The sequence below is a fragment of the Oncorhynchus nerka genome, linkage group LG15 (assembly GCF_034236695.1).
Source record: "Oncorhynchus nerka isolate Pitt River linkage group LG15, Oner_Uvic_2.0, whole genome shotgun sequence".
NCBI lineage: Eukaryota > Metazoa > Chordata > Actinopteri > Salmoniformes > Salmonidae > Oncorhynchus > Oncorhynchus nerka.
In genome coordinates, this window is record NC_088410.1 from 56441373 (window position 1) to 56461898 (window position 20526).

General features: G+C 43.8%; 1 protein-coding gene across 11 annotated transcripts in view; it reads left to right on the forward strand.

The window, feature by feature from the left end:
• The window catches only part of LOC115142940 (neurofascin-like), a 147922-nt gene that overhangs the window by 37466 nt on the left and 89930 nt on the right, over positions 1-20526 (forward strand). For 9 of the 11 annotated variants that reach the window (XM_065001737.1, XM_065001729.1, XM_065001733.1 and 6 more), the window contains exon 1: positions 15154-15498. The exons of 1 other annotated variant lie outside the window; for it this stretch is intronic. The gene's annotated coding sequence lies outside the window, so the exon portion shown is untranslated. Of the gene's footprint in view, positions 1-15153; positions 15499-20526 lie in introns of those variants that run through there. One more of the 11 variants, XM_065001730.1, reaches the window with a different exon arrangement.

The window sequence follows — 20526 nt, forward strand, 5'->3', positions numbered from 1 at the left end:
ATTCTTAATAAAGGAAAATGTACGCTCTCCACACTGAACCTTGGTCCGGTCATTTCCCTGTCGACATTCGCGACAGAACTACCCACGCCTCCAGCGACAGTGTCCAGTCCGGAACCTCCAGCGACGGTCCCCAGTCCGGAGTCTCCAGCGACGGTCCCCAGTCCGGGGCCGGCGACGAGGGTCCCCGCACCAGAGGTGCCACCAAGGTGGGGGGAGCCAGAGGCGGAGCAGAGGCTAAGCTTGAACCGGAGCCGTGGTCAATGGTAGATGCCCACCCGGACCCTCCCCTATAGGTTCAGGTTTGCGGCTGGGAGTCCGCACCGTTGGGGGGGGGGGGTACTGTCACGCCCTGACCTTAGAGAGCCGTTTTATTTCTCTATTTGGTGAGGTCAGGTTGTGATGTGGGGTAGGCATTCTAGGTTGTGTATTTCTTTGGTTTTGGCCGAGTGTGGTTCCCAATCAGAGGCAGCTGTCTATCGTTGTCTCTGATTGGGAATCATACTTAGGTAGCCTGTTTTCCCACCTATGTTGTGGGATCTTGTTTTTTTGTTAGCTCTGTGAAGCCGGCAGAACGTGACGTTCGTTATTCCTTTTGTTGTTTTTGTTTGGTGTTCTGAGTATTAATGACCATGAACACTTACCGCACTGCACCTTGGTCTACTTCTTCAGACGAACGTTACAAGCGCTCTTGCAACAGCTGCATAGGGCAGATCCCAGCCTATGAAATAAAAGTGATGCTTTTATTGCTCAATATAATTCATACTGATAAAATAAAATAATCCATTGGCCTAAAGGACACATGCTCAAACTCGCACACTTTTGTTAGACTTAAAAGGGTCAATCTGCAGTTGCTACATCTATTTTTGAGTTTAGAAATTATATATATATATATATATATATATATATCCATTGATTCTTGAAGAATATAACTTGTAAATTCCTCATGAGCTTAGTTCCGCTGTCCCACTCCATGAGAACCCAAAATATAAAGCTTGTTTTCCCCCCAATGTTTGTAAACATTGTAAATGTAAGCAAACACTCTAAAGCCTCATAACATGGTTAGCACAATGCTTTTGATATCATGGAGGGTCTTTCCATAGCTCTTGCTATTAATCTGAGAGTGGTTACATTTCTCCAGGCCCATCCCTCAGAGGCTGGGCGACCGTTTTGTTATTGTTTCATCTGGATTGACCCTTTAAACAGCTGCATATTATCAAGATAGCAAAGTGTCACCAACAAAAAGGTAAACAATAGACCTATAGCAAATGTAGCATATGACATTCATTTTTAAATAGCACTTTTCAATAGTGCTCAAAGCATGCCATTCCATGAGCGTAGCATTTATTTTTCAACTCGAATCAATGTGCCCAATCAGTCCTCCATGACAACAAAATCATAAACAACCCAGTATGGCTGGCTAATATGTCCTTCGTTTTGGGGTTATGCTCAGGTAAAACGGTTTGGCTAATCTATACTTCCATATTTCCAAGTCCTATTCTTGTCAAGGGGTATAACATTTGTTTTTAATGATTGTAATTCTGATAGACTTTGGTGTTCAGAAACATATTCTATTGTTATTTACAAGTGCCTCCAAAATGACATAAAACATCTACCATTCAGAACCATCTGAAACACAACCAAAACAATCAAGTTTCATTGTAAAATAAGAATAGAAAACGTTTCTAAACACTTCTACATTAATATGGATGCTACCATGGTTACGGATAGTCCTGAATGAATCATGAATAATGATGAGTGAGAAAGTTACAGGCGCACAAATATTATACCCCCCCCAAAAAAAAAATGCTCTCCTGTTATTGTAATGGTGAGAGTTTAGCGTCTGTAACTTTCTCACTCATCATTATCCACAACTCATTCAGGACTATCTGTAATCATGGTAGCATCCATTTTAATGTAGAAGTGTTCAGAAACATATTCTATTCTTATTTACAATAAAAGTGAATAAAAATGACATGAAAGATTTACCATTCAGAACAATCTGAAACACAACCAAAACAATCAGAAAATGCGTCCAACAAGTTTGTAGAGTCACAAGCTTGATGCAATCATTGCGTGCTAGGAATACGTGACCAAATAAGCGTTTCGCTATTTTAATACACATACAAGTGAATTTGTCCCAATACTTTTAGTCCTCCAAAATGGGGGGAATATGCACAAAAAGTGCTAACAGTTCACCCAATATGGATAAAATACCCTCAAATGAAAGCTGACAGTCAGCACTTTAACTTCATAATAATTGTATCATTTCAAATCCAACGTGCTGGAGTACAGAGCCAAAACAACAAAACATTTGTCACTGTCCCAATACTTTTGGAGCTCACTGTACATATCCAATTTGTGTTTCTGAAGGAGAGTGAAAGATAGAGAGGGAGAAATCATACAATTAGTGGCACTGCTATGATAGAGGACATGATTGAGATTTATATTTATATTCATTTATATTTATAGATTTATATTGCAGGTAATGATGCAAACTAGTTTATTAATATTTTTTGTAATGAAAATAATTTGCTGACAAATGTTCCTTGATTTGAAAAAACAATAAAAATTTAGCCAACAGAAATGACCTTGACTTGAGGTGAAAGGGCAAAAGCGCCATATACTCACAGTAAAGCTCTGTGACAACATGTCACCTCGCCAACAGCTCTCCCTGAATAAGGAGAACGGGCATCGTAAAAGGACCTGCTCTAACCAGACGTAATGAACAGCGATAATAAGCACCGCTTAAACCGGAGAAACGTGCAACCTGTGGATAAAAATGTGTATCCACTCGACTAGGATTAGCGAGTTCATAGCAGCAGTGAGTAGATGGTTGGCGGGGAGAACCAAAACAAATATGAAGTTAAACGAACTGATATGATTACCAGAATGTGGCATCTGTTCTTTATAATACAAAACACACAGTTTGATGGAACTAGCGATAGCATAGCTAGGTTAGCAGTAAATGATTGGCAAACAATAACCTTAGAAGCCTATTGGTCAGTTTGTGTGGGGAGAAATGGAGGAACATGTCACAGGCACTCTGCCCATTCATGTTTTCATATTTTCACTGCTCTCAGTATGTGAATATAGAATCCACCTCACAGTAATCTAGCCGTTATTAGAAATATGTCACGTTATGATAGATAGTTCGAAGCCCAGCCCATATTCTCAAAGTTCATCTTCTTTAGCCCAGGAGTAAGCCGCCTTTAGTTACATAGTTCTGTTCCCCACCATGTTGACATACAGGCCTCACGCATATTATGCACCAAGTCTGTCACCAACTCTCAGACACATGCATTGACTGGTGTTTTCGCCATGTCTTTCCAATAGAACATGTTTGGAACAGATATTGTTTCGATATGAACCCTTAGCCGCTGTACTTTCACAGTCGTTATAACCGAGGCGCAGCGGACGTAGAGTTCGACATGTTTCATTGAAATGAAACGAACCGTGACGTCATGGCGTGCTCACAGGCCACCACACACAAACAAGATCCCACAATACACAGTGGGGGGAAATGGCTGCCTAAATATGATCCCCAATCAGAGATAACGATAAACAGCTGTCTCTGATTGGGAACCATACCAGGCCAACATAGACATACAATAACCTAGATAACCCACCCTAGTCACACCCCGACCTAACCACCATAGAGAATAAAAGGCTCTCTATGGTCAGGGCGTGACACACACATTGTTTCTGTGTACAAAATGTACCTGGGTATGTGTGTCAGGGTTGAATATTTTCCTGATATTTTACAAATGTTCCATCTCAAGAATAAATCATGTATCTCCCGGGTAACCAGGTATTTCCCGACAAAACCGGAAGTGTCATTCAAAAGGATTATAAAGCATATAAATAGGCCTGTGTCTGGACTTCTTCGAGCTTTGATCGAAAATTTAACCCTGATGCTATCTGAGCCTGATGAGCCATACATTAAATACATTTTATGAGCCTAAGCCTAAAAAAGCCCAAATGCTTGTGCCATTGTCCAATACATATATGATATAGGCTACTGCACATTACGCATGACAGAAAAACATGAAAGCCCATAGATGTAGCTAGCTATATGCTCTCTTGGATAAGTAAATGAAACTAGCTTCAGTAGGCTAATCTTTTTGAGTGTGAACTGTGTTACTGTACTGCATTGTATTATACTGTCTTATATGGACTGGATTTACGCACATCATTCCAACCATGATAAAGCAGGGAGAGAACATGCGATTCTGGCAAAGCTCATGCTGCCTACAAAGTTACATGTATAGGCTAGCGAATTTGATTTGAATTTAGAAATATAATTGGGCCTATTTGTTTAATTAGTAGGCTGGCGCATCTATCTTTCAGACTATTTCCCCTAATGTTTTTAGCCTACCTCCTCTTGCTCTCTCTGTTGTTGCTTCATTCCTTCCCCGCTTTCAACAGTTAAATGAAAGACGTTTCATTCTAATGTCATCCTTGAATAATAAAGGACTCAAATTAGATGCAGAAGGCTTTCACAAAGATTGAATAGTTATGGGTCTGAATAAAAACATGCTGTAGTCTACCACCATCGCACGTCACTCTTCTACCAAACTAACTTTGAGTTCTATTGGCTGCTGTATTTACCATACAATTTGATTAGATTTGACTTGAATTTGTCACATGTGCCGAGTAGACCTTACCGCGAAATGCTTACTTTACAAGCCCTTAACCAACAATGCAGTTTTCAGATAAATAAGAGTTCAGAAAAAATGTACTAAATAAACTAAAGTTTTTAAAAAAGTAACACAATGAAAGTAGCGGTACCGAGTCAATGTCCTGGGGTACAGGTTAGTTGAAGTAATTCAGGTAATATGTACATGGAGGTAGGGTTAAAGTGACTATGCATAGATAATAAACCGTGAGTAGCAGCGACGTAAAAAAAAGGGGGGAGTCAATGTAATTATTCTGGGTAGCCATTTCATAAGATGTTTAGCAGTCTTATGGCTGAGGGGTAGAACCTGTTTAGGAGCCTTTTGGATATCGACTTGGTGCTACGTCACTGCTTGCCACGTGGTAGCAGTGAGAACAGTATATGATTAGGCTGGATGGAGTCTTTAGAGTCTTCCTGACACCGCCTGTTATAGAGGTCCTGGATGGCAGGAAGCTTGGTCCCAGTGAGGTACTGGGCCGAACTTACTACCCTCTGTAGCACCTTGCAAACAAGACCTTGCATCCCTCTTAGTCTATTGGTATAAGAAATGCAAAAAACAATAATGTCCAGCAAGCTATTCTAGTCTAGCTTTTCTTGCATGGGACTCCAAGAGCTAAGGAGCTATTTGTTAAGGAGAGATGCCAGCAGAGCACAGGTGCGTGCTTATTGCACAAGAGACAGAGGCTATAAATTAGAAGATTATGCATAACCCATCATTCATTAGCTAAATATAAGGCTAATGCTGCATTGAATGTATTATCTGAAAGAGGTAGCGTGGGACAACTATATACATGGCTATATATATATCAATCAATCTTGAACAGGATGTCATTTGAAACGAGTTGATAAGACTGCGAGAGAGTGCTCACGCGTGCACTGATTTAAAGCAACACTATTTGAGTGGTAGGCTGTTTAAAAACTCTGCAGCCATAATAAAAATAAAAATAAATATATCTTTACAATTACAAAATAAGGTAGCAGAGAAAACAGTCTATGACTCGGGTGGTTGAAGTCATTGACAATGTTTAAGGCCTTCCTCTGACACCGCCTGATATAGAGGTTTCTGGATGGCAGGAAGCTTGGCCACAGTGATGTACTGAGCCGTACTCACTACACGCTGTGTGTGTGTGTGTGTGTGTGTGTGTGTGTGTGTGTGTGTGTGTGTGTGTGTGTGTGTGTGTGTGTGTGTGTGTGTAAATGTGAAATTGATTGGGGCAGATGTTACAGATGGCCCATGCTACAGATGGCCAGTCAGAGTCAGTCCAGTCCTGTCCTGTGTTATCTTGGTTGGCTGATCATTAGACATGCCGGCCTCTCTCTGTCCTCCTCAGGCTCCTGCTCCCCAACTGCTACTGCCGCCATTGTTCCTTCATACACTGCTGCTGGGGATGTTTGTGTGTGTTTGTGTGTGTGTGTGTGTTGGTGTGCATTTAGGCCTATGTGTTTGAGAAAGCTCTATCAGGTGTGTGTGAGTCGGTATGAATGTGTGTGTGACTTAACCAGTGTTTATGTGAGCATAAGAAATGGGGAGAGAAGGAGACAAGAAAGTGTGTTGTATGACCGTATGTGTATGACCCAGTGTTCACATGATCCTTATGTCAGATGCGGGTAAGGAGGAGGCATAAAGGAAGGGGGGGTGGGGTATTTTAAGCATGCTGGCAGGCGCCCTGGCCCTCCGCTCTGACCCTGCCCACCTCCTGGCCTTCTGGCCCCGACAGTTATTAACTGACGAAACGACCGCACCTCCTGTTGCTCTTTGGCCTCTTAAGACACACTGTGTGTGTGTGTGTGTGTGTGTGTGTGTGTGTGTGTGTGTGTGTGTGTGTGTGTGTGTGTGTGTGTGTGTGTGTGTGTGTGAATATCCAAATGTTAGTATTCGATTACTTGAGTGAGTGTACATTTGTTTTGAATAATAACACTCAACAGAAAGGTTTTTTGTAACAGATTATGTTCTATGTTCTGATTATGATTATGTTCTATATTATGTTCTGTATCTACCATTCTGATTGGTAGATAGTCAATAGCAAAATATTTGTATCATTTATGGGAGTTTTGAACTATCTGAAAAAATGTCACGATATTATTTGAATAGTAAAATAATTTCAAATACACATTGCTTGTGTGTGTGTGTGTGTGGTGGGGGCTGCTTCTTAAGACAGAGGGCCAAGGGTCAGACAATAAGGCGCCGCGTAACAGCTTGTGTTTGACTGACACGCAGTCTCAAGACAAACACACATGCTGGCAGACATGGCCTGCTGTCACTGAGTGTGTGTGTAAAACATGTTTGCAGTGCCGTAATTAAAGGACGCTCTCCCGCTCTCTGCCTCTCTCTCTCTCTCTCTCTCTCTCTCTCTCTCTCTCTCTCTCTCCCTCTCTCTTTCTCTCTCCCTCTCTCTCTCTCCCTCTCTCTCTCTCTCTCTCTCTCTCCCTCCGTCTTTCTCGCTCTCTCTTTCTCTGTCTCCCTCTCTCTCTCTCTCTCTCTCTCTCTCTCTCTCTCTCTCTCTCTCTCTCTTTCTCTCTCTATTTGTCTCTCTCTCCCTCCATCACTCTCTCCCTCTCCGTGTCTCTCTATCTCTGTCTCTCTCTTTCTCCACCTTTCTCTCTTCCCCCTCTCTCTCTCTGTCCCTGTCTCTTTCTTACCCCCTCTCTCTCTCTCCCTCTGTCTCTCTCTCCCCCTCTCTCTCTCCTCCCCCTCTCAATTCAATTCAATTCAAGTGGCTTTATTGGCATGGGAAACATGTGTTAACATTGCCAAAGCAAGTGAGATAGATAATATACAAAGTTAAATAAACAATAAAAATTAACAGTAAACATTACACATACAGAAATGTCAAAACAGTAAAGACATTACAAATGTCATATTATACATATATATATATATATATATATATATATATATATATATATATATATATATATACACAGTGTTGTAACAATGTAGAAATGGTTAAAGAACACAAGGGAAAATAAATAAGCATAAATATGGGTTGTATTTACAATGGTGTTTGTTCTTCACTGGTTGCCCTTTTCTTGTGGCAACAGGTCACACATCTTGCTGCTGTGGAATTTCACCAAGTAGATATGGGAGTTTATCAAAATTGGATATGTTTTCGAATTCTTTGTGGATCTGTGTAATCTGAGGGAAATATATGTATCTCTAATATGGTCATACGTTGGACAGGAGGTTAGGAAGTGCAGCTCAGTTTCCACCTCGTTTTGTGGGCAGTGTGCACATAGCCTGTCTTCTCTTTAGAGCCAGGTCCTCTCTCTCTCTCTCTCTCTCTCTCTCTCTCTCTCTCTCTCCCTCTGTCTCTCCCCCCCCTCTCTCTCTCTCTCTCTCCCCCTCTCTCTCTCTCCCTCTGTCTCCCCCCCCCCCCCTCTCTCTCTCTCTCTCTCCCTCTGTCTCCCCCCCTCTCTCCTCTCTAACTGCCTTATGATGACCTAGTCATTGTGGTGTCATGTGTTACTGGAGTATTATTGTGTTTCACTGCTCCATTCACATAGTGTTTTTCAGTCTGTAGTAACGGTCAAGGTGATTGTTCTGCGGTTTGTCTACATTACATTATTTACATTGACATTTATCCAACTGAAAATGGCTCTTGACAATTCATTAGCCCTACACCCCATTCATTAAGACAGCAAGAGAGCCCATTATCATAAGTTCAACAAAGAGTCTAGTGAGTCCTTTCCTCTCCGCGTTCATCTGTTGTCCTGTGTCTGTCAGGTCTGTGTTTGTGGACCTTCCGCTGCTGCTGACAGATCAACAGGAAGCCATTTGTAAGAGGGGGCCTGTTGAGCATCACTGTAGTCACGACAACGCTTACCCAATTACTGGCTAGGCTTGTTCCGTCCCTTCATCTCTATCTTTCTCTCCCCCCTCTCTCTCTCTCTTTCTCTTTCCTACTCTCTCTCTCTCTCTCTCTCTCTCTCTCTCTATCTCTCCTACTCTCTCTCCTACTCTCTCTCTTTCTCTCTCTCTCTGTCTGGACTACATGATCCTTTCTCTCTTTGTCTCTGTCTGCTTACTCTTTCTATTAACCCTAGTAGTTCTGTGGTTTTCATGTAACAGCAGTGGGGAGGTTTGACTGTGCGTACTGTGATAACACACCTCAGGAAGGCGTGTGTGTGTGTGTGTGTGTGTGTGTGTGTGTGTGTGTGTGTGTGTGTGTGTGTATGTGTGTGTGTGTGTGTGTGTGTGTGTGTGTATGTACGCCAGCTGAGCACACTGTGTCCTTTGGTGAGCGGTCATGTCTCGGTCACAAACAGCATCAGACAACCCGGTCAGTCAGGTCAGTATGTCCTGGTCCAGGAAGAGGCGGTGGTCGTTACCCAGAGACATGTGACTGTAACATTGATCTAAAGAAGCCAGGCCAGGATGCTCCTTTTCCAGCACAGGTCTGTTATACAGTATCTCCTAATAGAACAAGGAAGTGGATTGGACACGCACAGGGTTTATGGTCTCATTCAGTTGACATGGAAATAAAAAAGAATTGTGCCTGCTTACTTCCGTGCACTGGTGTGTGTTTGCACGCCTGTGCTTGTGTGTGTGTGTGTGTGTGTGTCTATGCTTGTGTTTGTGTGTGCCTGCCTGCCTCTGTGTGTGTATGATTCACGTGTCCCTTGGCTGTTCTCCTGCCCAGTGTGGTGCTTCACTGAAAGCCCTGAAGCTGAATGGAGAGAGGGCAGCCCTCCAGACCCTCCAGCAGAGCGCCCAGCTGCCCAGCTGCCCAGCAGCCCCACCTAAGGCTCTCCACTCTGGGCTCAGCCCGCTGACCTGTCACCTGCTGCCCTGGAGGTCAGTGTCCTGGGGTGACAGTGCTGCACGCTAGTTAGTGATGCTGTTTCATCTCTGGCTGTGTGCTGGCTATTTGGAATGGCCTACATGCAATAAAGATCTAAAGTCAGACTTACTGGAGCTGCGGCCATGTTAGGATAATACACTTCAACAAATGACCATTCATTTAACAAGTCCTTTAAAATGATATACAACCACATACTGCAGCCACACACCTACCACCTAGATGTTACACGGCAAGCCACCAGACAGGGTAAATCCATTTGAATTCAATCCCTTTTTTGACAGCATCCCATTTGTTTTGAAACAAAACATTCCCTACATGTTTGCCCATGGAAGCAGTGGTCAGAAAGTTACTTTTTTTAAACCTGAATGCCAAAACATTAAGAGACAGAGGTGCTCAAATCGACCCATTTCAATCATAGAAATGCAATTCATAGAATGGACCTATCCCTTCAGACCAATTTATCTGGTATACCATTCAAATGTGAATTGAGTTGAAATTGTAACTTTCTAATTGCTACCAAAAAGATGGCCCCAATTACGTCATTTACTTACGTCTGGACCTCCAACCGTTTTTGTTTCAATTTGATTCCCATTTTAGTACATTTATCAGCCTAAACACGACACCCGCCCTGTATTCAAGGGCATGTCGTGTCTCAACCGATGGCGGACACAAAAACACAAAAACCTCAGATGAAGTCAAATTGACTTTAACCTCTTAATGGTAAAAAAATATATATATTCTTCAGCAAATCATGAAATATTTTGACAACCCTGTTTCTTAAGCTTTTAAATGATATCATTTCCCACCGTCGATCTTTCCCAGCGATGAAGACAAGGATGTCTCATGGTAAGGCGGGGTTTGCAAAACGGGTCAACTTTGAGCACTTTAATCTCTTGAATGTTTTGACATTCAGGTCCAAAAAGTCACTTTCTGAGTAATTCTACAATGGGCAAATATGTACAGAGGGTTTTGTTCAAATCAAAAAGGCTGCTGTCAAAAAGCAATTGAATTCAAATTGATTTACCCAACCCTGAATTCAGCAGCCTGATCACTAGAAATAGACTTCGATTTCGGACGTTTGAAAAGGCCCCGGAAATGTTAATATATGCCTTCCTCGGCGCGCACAAACATTTTTGAAAAACAAATGCCCAGCACTGAGCGCAAACTCATGATGCTCCGAGCATGCAGCTTAGACCTCACAATGCTCTATCAAGCCATGAGAATACTTGCTAACAGTTGATGGAAACAGTGCCTTGTTCTTAATTTGTTTGTTTTAAGACCACCTCAAACCATAGCCCTAACCTTAATCACTCGGAATTCATGCCTAAACTGTCAACCTTTCATTTGTTTCTGTTTAAACCCTGTAACCACGAGGAATGAATGAGTCAAAATTAGATCGTTCATCGATAATGCGGGAAACTCCGAGATCTTGTTGGAATTCAGTGTGTCACTGAGTCTAGGCAAAAAGCCTCATGTTTTATGCTTATTTAAACTGTTTTGACAGTCAGTCATAGTCACTGTAGCCTTGAGCAGCTAGCTACACATGTGCTGTAGAAACATCATTTGGATTTTGGTGAGTTTGTGGTTCAACGTTTCAAGCATCACCATTAGTAAACGATGTGCACTTGAATGCGTAGACACCCGTTATGTCATGCTTATAAGGGCTTGTAAAGTGCTATAAAGCTTGTGTGTATGCCAATTCTGAGCGTGACTAAAACTCTTGTGGTTCACGTGCTCACACAGCATTCTTGTAATTATGCTTCAGTCCTCTTGTGCCGTTATCAGGCCACACAAACACACACACACAAACACATCTCCTAACCCCGTTGTTAGTTGCTAATGAAGCCCCTCTCTGTCCAGTTGAGAGATACTGGGAGATAAACAACGGCTTCTGGGACATACTGTTTATCACTCAGTGTTCCGCTCCAGGGGTCCAGCCGGGTTAAACACCATGTAATGCTGTTAGCTAGTGCTCCAAGTTTTTGTTTTTCTCCCTCTCATCTCTGTTCTCTTTATAGCTTGTTTTCCATGATCATGTCTCGATTCTATCTCTTTCTCTCTGCACGAAAACAACAAGGGGCTCTCTATTCCTCTAAAACCCTGATTTCGGACTCGTCTCTCTCTCTCCCCTCTATCCTCCTCCGGCTCTCACCCTCCCTCATTTTAGGCTACCCCCTCCCTCTGTTCTTTTATTCCCTCTCTCTGTCGCTTTAAATATTTAAACAGCTCAATTAGCGTGGTACCTGATGCCAATGAGACAAGGGGCCTTTTATGTTCAACCATCTGTCTGTGTGTGTGTGAGTGTGTGTGTGTGAGTGTGAGTGTGTGTGTGTGTGTGTGTGTGTGTGTGTGTGTGTGTGTGTGTGTGTGTGTGTGTGTGTGTGTGTGTGTGTGTGTGTGTGTGTGTGTGTGTGTGTGTGTGTGTGTGTGTGTTGAGTGTGTGTGTATGAGTGCGTGTGTGTGAGTGTGTGTGTGCACGCACGCACGCTTTGGCTTCTTTGCTAGACTTGTACGTACTGTACAAGTAAACAAGCTTGGACACTCGGACACTGGTGTTCAGTCTCTTTGCCCCCGATGTGTTCCCTCTTCTCTATATGCAAACCCTTTACACAGAGCCCCATTGACCACCCCAATAACTTCTGGAGCCCACACTACAGACGTCAGTAGAGACGGAATGTGATACATTCTCCCTCCACCATTAGGGAAAACCCACAGAGAGAATACAACCAGCTGTGTGTGTGTGTGTGTGTGTGTGTGTGTTGGGCTACAGCACATTTTTCTTTGTTTCTTTCAAGGACTCCAATATACAACTGTACATTTTTTTCAACCATTTTAACCATGAATAACAATACACACTCCTGTCAATAGTACATTGATCTCACAAAGGGAATGAAATGGTCAAATGTGACACCTGAAGCTAATGGATGTCTAGAGCTACAGTAATATAATGATAATGGATTAGATATACAGTGCATTTGGGAAGTATTCAGACCACGACTTTTTCCCACATTTTGTTACATTTAAAATGTATCAAATTGTTTGTTCTCCTTATCTACACACAATACCCCACCATGACGAAGCAAAAACAGGATTTTAGACATTTTTGCAAATGTATTACAAATAAAAAAAGGGGAATATCACATTTACCTACGTATTCAGACCCTTCACTCAGCAATTTGTTGAAGCACCTTTGGCAGCGATTACAGCCTTTAGTCTTCTAGGGTATGATGCTCCTTTAAGTGCGTTTTGGCAAACTCCAAGCAGGCTGTCATGTGGCTTTTACTGAGGAGAAAAAAAAACTGTTTTCACTTTGTCATTATGGGGTATTGTGTGTAGATTGACGAGGAAAATAACTGTTTTGAATACTTTCTGAATACACTATAAATAGCTTTCCCAGGTGCTCAAAACTCTTTTACATGACTCCCACTGACTGTGCTAATGAGTAGTGAGAACTAGCAGACAGAGATTGCTTTGGCCCTCTAGGCAGGACTGGAGCTGAAGTTGTACCAGTTCTGCTCATCCACTGTTGGTTGTTGACCTAGAGAGCGATAGAGAGAGACACTAGGGCACCGGGACTCGCAGAGTTCACCTTTAATAACCTTACTGTTTCTATTAGCCAGATAAATAATACGTCTGTTCAATATATCGCTCCTTTTATTTGACCCCTTGAACCAAAGAAGACTTGAGTCAGCAGACAAGGTCAGAGTGGGAAAGCAGGAAGCATTCTTCTGTACCAGATCATCATTCTAATCATGCTCTGATGCTCTGATCTGCTCATCTGAACATTTGATTTATTTACTCATTTAATGGGAGGAAAACAATGAGTCACTTATGTCCACTTTCAGAGGCCTGCGATCGTTGTGCGTATGTCTGTGTGTGTCTACTGACTTGTCTTTGTTGATGACAGGGAATTGCAGTATAAATCGCCCAGGGTGAATGGACCCATGCAGGGTTCAATAACCGGAAGATATCATGGGATGGGGTAACGTGTGTGTGTGAATGTGCATGTTTGTGATAAAGGGGTCGACCACACAGTTAATTATCACTTGGCCCCTGGCAAAGAGTGAGCCCAGTTATTTTAGATCTGTCGTTCTTTATACTGTCTATGCTGTATAAAACTCTGACGTGGGACTCGTCTCTCTCTCTCTCTCTCTCCCCCAATATATCTTCTTTCTTGGGTAAATCCTCCATCTATCTCACCCTCATAGCTAGAGAGAGACACTAATATCATAGACGACTCCTGCTGTCTAATTTCACCACTCTAGCTACAGCGTGAATCAGCTACTTACACAGCCTCTTAAACTCTGTTGTTGATAGACACAAACTCTTGGAGGAAGATAGACATTGTGGTTGTGATCACAACAAACAACCAAAGCATTTCTTCATCAGAACTCTTCGATGTACACTCAAACAGTCTCCCATAGCTCTATACCATAAGCCACTGTCGCCAGTTTCTGGCGTGTGTTGTGAGTGCTTTTGTCTCTTCTTCTGTGTGTTTCTGGTGCGAAGCAACAGAATCAGTCAGTCAAGAGAAAGTGTGTTTGTGTATCTGTGTCCGTGCATGCGGGTAAGTGTGTCTCTGTTTGTGCATATCTCTAAGTATGTGTGTGTGTGTGTGTGGGGGGGGTTGTGGTTGGAGGTGGGCTGTTGTTAGGTTAGCGACTTAGTGTGTTACTGGTGGGGTGGGGGTTATTGATTGGTTGGGTAAGGGTGTTCCGGACCGGTTGATTGGGTGAGGATGGGCTGAGCGAGCGGTAGGCAGATGGGAGGTGAGGAGGTCAAACCCAGACGCCACAAGGGGATTTCTACACCTTCACCCCCCCAATCTCCTTCACCCTCCAATCTGATTAAACAACACACTATTGCTTTCTTTACACCCCCTCCCCGTCCCCTCTCATCTTGCTGCTCCTCTGTGACCCCCCAGCCTACTCAAGACACTGTTGGGGATATTTAACATGCCCCTATGGCCTCTATGCTTAGATAACCCCCACCCCCTCACTCAACAGAATACCCAAACACACACACCCAAACACACACATTCTTTGCCCTAACTGCCCCTTCTACACACGCACACACCCAGGACCCCGCACATGTGCACACACTCTCTCCTGAGAAACACACACCACACGCTCCCTCTATCTCTGGCCGCCTGACCCCACGTCCAGCCGTGTCAGGGTCGACCATAAGAACCATGTAAGCCTCCCCAGCTAAGGGTCTACCTCGGTGTGCTACATCAGCAGCTACGCCTCAGAGCAGTACGCATGGACGAGCCTGGGCGTGTGTGTGTTTGTTTGTGATGTGTGTGTTCATGCACGATTGACTGTGTCTTATACGTGCGAGTGTGCTCTGCATGTGTGTTCACGCATGGATGACGTGTGTGTTTGCGCTTTTATGTCTTTGTCTATATATGCGTGTGTGTGCTTGAGCGCGCTTGTGTGTAGATGTATTTTTGTGTCTTTGACTGGTTTTGGCTGTGTGTGTGTGAGATAGTGCATGCACATGTGTGTGTGTGTGAGTATGTGTGTGAACGATTGTGCACGCGTGTGTTTCTGAGCAAGCGTGGGGGAGGGGCTCATGAATAATTCATGAGGTGGGCAGGGAGAAGGCAAGGGGGCGGCAGCAGATGGAGGATCTGTATTTGTGAGTGTGTTTGTGTGGATGTGTGGATGTGGAACGAGCTAGAGCGAGGACAGAAACAGACACAGAGAGAGAGAGAGAGAGAGGGAGAGAGAGAGAGAGAGAGAGAGAGAGAGAGAGAGAGAGAGAGAGGAGGCATCAGTCTTTCTGTAGCATTATCAAATCAACTTGCCCTGTGTTCTGTTTCTTGTAGTGTGACTGGATCTGTCAGTCGGTTTTATTTCCTGGATCTGGATGTACCAGGGGGGACGTTTCGTGACATAACACTGAGCCCAGAGGACCAGACTAGGACTTCCTGTGATGGGGAAGCAGTGTTCTCTAGGGGAGCACAATTTCACCTGGTCAGATACCCTTCACTGATCGGTAATCTGTCTCTCTTCAGAGGTGTGTGTGTGTGTGTGTGCTGTGCTGTGCTGTCTGTGCTGTCTGTGCTGTCTGTGCGTCTGTGCTGTCTGTGCTGTCTGTGCTGTCTGTGCCCGGCGGAAAGATGCTTTTGTTAGAGTGCGCCACTATGTGTGTTTCAAAGGCTGTCATAGAGATGGTAAGTGTGTGTGTTCTCATTTGCAGAGCTCTTATTTTGCTGCTGTTTATGTGTGTGTTAGCATATGGACGTTTCATTCATATTTCGATATCGTGGTTATGCGTGTTCACTCTACCGGGCTTTTATTATTATTTTTTATTTATTTTACAATTTGGGATATTATCATACAATAATGTTTTCGTTCATGGTCATGAATAATCCTTACAATCCTCTTTTGAGGAACGCTGACAAAGTTTTATGTTGTTGTCATACATGGTTCCATTTTGTCCTGTGGTGTTTTGTCTTTAACAAAAGCAAGTTGTTTCATTTTTACGAACCAGAATGGAGCCTAAACCAATCATCAAATCACTATTGCAGCCCAGGTGCCTGTCTAATTACTGCCTTCTCAGATGTGTCTGGTGCTCCGTTGTTAGAAGGGTGTTCCGCTGTGTTCTAAGCTTTGTGAGGTAGAAAGGACACTCATCGTGATCCGTGCGCTGGTTAAAATGAAGAATAACAGTGTGTGCGCTGTCAATACTGCCACACGCACTGATCGGTCCGTCTGACACAGTTTGATTGCTGTTATTGATCATGTCTTTGGGACCACAGGCTATATGCTACCTCTGTCAACCATATCAGTCTAGTGTATATGTCGCTGCTGCCCATTGCCCGTTGCCATTGCCCATACTCTGTCTCTCTAACAGTGGTCATTCATACTTTGTCTGTCTGTACTGAGTGATTGTGTGTTGCCTGTCTAGTGTGTCTGTGTCACAGGAGGTTGGTGGCAACTCAATTGGGGAGGAAGGGCTCATAGTATTGGCTGGAACAGAGTACATGGAATGGTACCGAACTGATCAAATACATGGTTCCATGTTTGATACCATTCCATTCACTTCGTTCCAGTCATTATTATGAGCCGTCCTCCGCTCGCCAGCCCCCTGTGATCAGTGTGTACTATCTATGGCTACTCCATCTGTCTCTGTTAGAAACCTGGTGATGCCATTGTCATACCACTCCCCCGCAAGTGTGTGCACATGAGTGTGTGGTTCTGTGTGTGTGTGTGTGTGTGTGTGTGTGTGTGTGTGTTACAGTAATCTGCCTATGGCTTCTTGTCTCTCCCAGTGTGTTTGGCAATGTGGTGATGCTGCTGTCTTGGTGTTTGTGTGTGTGTTCTGTGTTCTGTGATGTCAGCGGTGTTCCAGCTTCGAGCCGTTGTCAGACAGATGAGAGTTCTTTGTGTCAGAACTCTCCTTAGCTGACCGTTATTCAGACACACACACACACACGCACACGCACAAGCACACTCACACACGCACACACACACACACACCAAACACACTGGGAAAGACAATGATTATTGGAAGAGACAAGAATCCATCGGCAGGTTAACACACACCAGAAAACAGACACACGAAAACAGACATGGACATGGACAGAGACATGGAAGACATGAAAACAGACACATGAAAAAACAGACACACGAAAACAGACACACACACGAAAACAGACACACAGACACACACACGAAAACACACACACACACACACACATACGAAAACAGACACACGCACGAAAACAGACACCCACACAAAAACACACACACACACACACACACACACACACACACACACACACACACACACACACACACACACACACACACACACGAAAACAGACACACGCACGAAAACAGACACACACACGAAAACAGACACACGCACGAAAACAGACACCCGCACAAAAACACACACACACACACATACACACACGAAAACAGACACAGACACGAAAACAGACACACACACGAAAACAGACACACGCACGAAAACAGACACCCTCACGAAAACAGACACACACGAAAACAGACACACACACGAAAACAGACACACACAAGAAAATCAACACACACACACTTGTGCATAATCAAGCAGACATACAGTGGGGCAAAAAATAATTTTGTCAGCCACCAATTGTGCAAGTTCTCCCACTTAAAAAGATGAGAGAGGCCTGTAATTTTCATCATAGGTACACTTCAACTATGACAGACAAAATGAGAAGAAAACAAAATCCAGAAAATCACATTGTAGGATTTTTAATGAATTTATTTGCAAATGATGGTGGAAAATAAGTATTTGGTCACCTACAAACAAGCAAGAGTTCTGGCTCTCACAGACCTGTAACTTATTATTTAAGAGGCTCCTCTGTCCTCCACTCGTTACCTGTATTAATGGCACCTGTTTGAACTTGTTATCAGTATAAAAGACACCTGTCCACAACCTCAAACCGTCACACTCCAAACTCCACTATGGCCAAGACTAAAGAGCTGTCAATGGACACCAGAAACAAAATTGTAGACCTGCACCAGGCTGGGAAGACTGAATCTGCAATAGGTAAGCAGCTTGGTTTGAAGAAATCAACTGTGGGAGCAAATATTAGGAAATGGAAGACATACAAGACCACTGATAATCTCCCACGATCTGGGGTTCCACGCAAGAACCCCAGATCTTTCTTGATCACAAGAACGGTGAGCAAAAATCCCAGAACCACACGGGGGGACCTAGTGAATGACCTGCAGAGAGCTGGGACCAAAGTAACAAAGCCTACCATCAGTAACACACTACGCCGCCAGGGACTCAAATCCTGCAGTGCCAGACGTGTCCCCCTGCTTAAGCCAGTACATGTCCAGGCCCATCTGAAGTTTGCTAGAGAGCATTTGGATGATCCAGAAGAAGATTGGGAGAATGTCATATGGTCAGATGAAACCAAAATATAACTTTTTGGTAAAAACTCAACTCGTCGTGTTTGGAGGACAAAGAATGCTGAGTTGCATCCAAAGAACACCATACCTACTGTGAAGCATGGGGGTGGAAACATCATGCTTTGGGGCTGTTTTTCTGCAAAGGGACCAGGACGACTGATCCTTGTAAAAGAAAGAATGAATGGGGCCATGTATCATGAGAGTTTGAGTGAAAACCTCCTTCCATCAGCAAGGGCATTGAAGATGAAACGTGGCTGAGTCTTTCAGCATGACAATGATCCCAAACACACTGCCCGGGCGCAATGAAGGAGTGGCTCCGTAAGAAGCATTTCAAGGTCCTGGAGTAGCCTAGCCAGTCTCCAGATCTCAACCCCATAGAAAATCTTTAGAGGGAGTTGAAAGTCCGTGTTGCCCAGCAACAGCCCCATAACATCACTGCTCTAGAGGAGATCTGTATGGAGGAATGGACCAAAATACCAGCAACAGTGTGTGAAAACCTTGCGAAGACTTACAGAAAACGTTTTTGACCTCTGTCATTGCCAACAAAGGGTATATAACAAAGTATTGAGATAAACTTTTGTTATTGACCAAATACTTATTTTCCACCATAAGTTGCAAATAAATTCATTAAAAATCCTACAATGTGATTTTCTGGATTTCTTTTCTCATTTTGTCTGTCATTGTTGAAGTGTACCTATGATGAAAATTACAGGCCTCTCTCCTCTTTTTAAGTGGGAGAACTTGCACAATTGGTGGCTGACTAAATACTTTTTTGCCCCACTGTACCTACACACACATGCGCTCACATTTGTATGCATATACTAATGGTCATACTTGTCTGTCCATCAAACTCAATAATGACGTTACTCCAAGGTAGGGTGGACGTTGCACATGGAGCACTGATACCACCACCACAATCATGAACAAGCGCTGGCAATTGACCATTTCAATCCGGCTTTGGAATCATTCACAATCACAGGGTTCCTTGTCCTATGTTTTCCAATTCATCAAGTAACACGCAGGAACAAGAGCATGGCTGGGCCAGGTTTAGGACTGACATGGTAGAGGGTTGTGTGTGCATTGCACAATGGGGTAGTGTATGTGTGTCTCTCTGCGTGTCCGTGTGTGTGTTTGTGTCCCTGTGTGAGTGTGTGTGCCTGTGTTACAGAGGGGTTCTTAGACACTGTGTGTGTGTGTGGAGGGTTATTGCGTACATTGGGAGTAGTGGGTCAGCCTATGGTACACAGTGTGAAAGTGAGGGAGAGAAAGAGTGGAGAGAGCGGGGGAGAAAGAGAGGGGGAGAGAAAGAAGGGGGAGAGTGGAGAGAGAGACAGATGGGGGAGAGAAAAGGAGAGGAGAGTGAGTGGAGAGAGAGAGGGGGAGATAAAGAGAGGGGCGAGAAAGAGACGGGAGAGAGTGCAAGTGAGGAGAGAAAGAGAGCCTCATCCTTTGTTCCTAGGCGGTAGGAGGAAGAGGTTAATGTAGCCAGCCAGCGAGGGAGAGAGAGAGAGAGAGAGAGAGAGAGAGGACAGAGGAGGGGAGAGGCCTAATGGATACAGATGGCCTTTCACTGTTAATATTTGGACTGGATCCTTCAAATCAACCCCCCCCTTTCTCTGCTCACCCTTCTCTCCATTCCTCCATCCCCCCATCTCAACTACCCTTGGGGGCAGATGCAAACATATTCTCACTATAGGACTGGCCCTTTTTCTCTTCAATAGACAGGGGAAAGAGACCGTAAATGTCAGTCCAGTGTGCATAGTGTCTAAGGTATACTGGGACTCAATTTGTCACAGTGATATGGTGTATTGCATGGCCACAGGATATTGTAGGCATGTTTTGTTCATGTGTTTGTATGTCTGTGTGAGAGTTCACGTCTCTCTCTCTCTCTCTCCCTCTCTCTCTCTCTCTCTCTCTCTCTCAATTGCCTCCTCTAACCCTTTATTTTATCACCCACCTCGCCACATATCCCTCTCCTTGTTTTCCCTCCCCTCTCTATCCCTCCCTCTCCATCCCTGCCATTCTAACCCCAGTTTTTTATATAACAGATTTTTGCCACTGACGACTCTCCTCTTCTGTCATATAAAGTTAAGCTTTTCACCGTGTGTGTGTTTGTGTCACAACACCCGCTAAG